Below are 2,200 nucleotides of genomic sequence, written 5' to 3' on the forward strand. Positions count from 1 at the left end.
GAGTCTACGATGACTGGGAGGAGTGTCGGAGACAGGTTCACCGATTCAGCGGTAACAGTTACAAAGGGTACACCACTAGGGCCGAGGCCGAATCTAGATACGCCCGCTATCTAGCGGGAGAGGGGAGGGAGCGTTGGAGGAACCGGATGAAGACGAGTTTCATCGTGATGATGCTCATCGTGATGACCGCAGCTCTTTTCCATGTGATGGTAGTTTAGATGATCGATATCGACTTGTAATGTGAAGACAAACTCGCTACTCGCGGTCTCGAGACTTGTAATATAATGTTCTATCTTTGTTCGGTCTTTTCAATTCGGAGACTAATATGATGAATTGTATTCGGAGACTAATATGATGAATTGTATTCAAAGACTAATCTTCTATTGTATTCGATGAATCTGTTGTTGATGTGTGCTGTCTATATTTTGTCAAATTATATATTTTGTAACCTGTGCAAAAAACAGAAAATAAAAAACAAAAAAAACCTAATATTCATACTAATGGCGCATCACATGACAGTGCGCCATTAATATGACAGTGCATACTAATGGCGCATCACTGGGCAGTGCGCCATTAGTATGCCGCGGTTACTAATGGCGCATCCAGTGGTGGTGCGCCATTAGTATGCCAAAGCACCTGGATATACATGACCCCTGGGAGGCATACTAATGGCGCACCCTGGCCTATACTAATGGCGCACCCGCGGTGCGCCATTAGTATACCAGATACTAATGGCGCACCAGGTGGTGCGCCATTAGTAAAAATTACTAATGGCGTGCTGTTAATGGCGCACCACAGATGCGTCATTAATGGCCATACTAGGTGCGCCATTAGTAGGGGTTTTTCTAGTAGTGTACCTACGGCGGTGTGTCAAGGCTAGGAACAAGCCCAGCCCATCGACAACCGCGCCATGGAAGCCATTACGATAGTCGAACCTCCGGCGAAGCTTCAATTCGAAGCGGCGGCCGAAATCGAATCGATGGTTGCGGGGGACAGTCGTCTCTACTCTAGTGAGGCAGGCGGCGGGAGACAGGCAGGCGGAGTCATGACAGGGCGGGCGGCGGCGACATTGATTTTGGGCAAAATCGGCCAAAGGCGGAGTTGGGCGGCGGCAGGCTGTCGAGCGGAGAGGAAATGAAGGTAGTTAGGTGGTTGGCGTGCAGCCGCCGTTTTTACATCTCCTAGAGGTGGAGATGGAGATGCATTTTTTGTTTACATATACATCATCTGTTGGGGGGAGGGGGGAGGGGGGGCTCAGAAGATGCAAAAGTAAGTTACTTTTGCATCTACATCATCTATTAGAGTTGCTCTTAGAGGTTGATGAAAATTGTGCGGAAATACTATAAAAATACTTTATGAGCAATAATTACTACATTATATATAAGAGTCGGAAAAAATACACATAAGAGCTGAAAATAAAAACATTGACGCATGGTTGAAAACTAAAAAAAAAACTGTAGCTCCCACGGCAGAGTGTGCATATGTTGTTCCAGAGCCAAATAATATGTGTTTCCCACAGAGAAAATTCCATGATTATCCAAGTGCCATGCAGCAAAATCCTCCTCAATCCGGCCTTAGAGGTTGATGCCGTCAGTAGGAAGAAATGATGTGAAAATACAATAGACAAATTTTATCGGTAATAATTACTACTCCCTCCGTCCCATATGGAGTGTCCCATAATATAAGAGCATAACGCTCTTATATTATGGGACGGAGGGAGTATATTATATGTAAGAGTTGGAAATTTCATGATTATCCAAATGTAATGCAATAAAGTCCTCCTCGATCTGGTCTTAGAGGTTGATGCTGTTAGTTGGAAAGGAAATGGTGTGGAAATACAATAGGCAAAGTTTATCAGCAATAATTACTACTCCCTCCGTTCCTAAATGTAAGTCTTTTTAGAGATTTCAATGCGGACTACATACGGATGTATATAGATGCACTTTAGAGTGTAGATTCACTCATTTTGCTTCGTATGTAGTATTTAGTGGAATCTCTAGAAAGACTTATATTTAGGAACGGAAGAAGTATATTATATATAAGAGACAGGGAAAAAAGGCACGTAAGAGTTGAAATATATAAAAGAAACATGGACGTAGGGTTCAAAACTACAAAAAAGCCATGTGCTAATGTCTAGCACAACCTTCCTAAATGTAAGTCTTTTTAGAGATTTCAATGCGGACTACATACGGATGTATAT

This window comes from Triticum dicoccoides, chromosome 1B (assembly GCF_002162155.2).
Source record: "Triticum dicoccoides isolate Atlit2015 ecotype Zavitan chromosome 1B, WEW_v2.0, whole genome shotgun sequence".
Classification (NCBI taxonomy): domain Eukaryota; kingdom Viridiplantae; phylum Streptophyta; class Magnoliopsida; order Poales; family Poaceae; genus Triticum; species Triticum dicoccoides.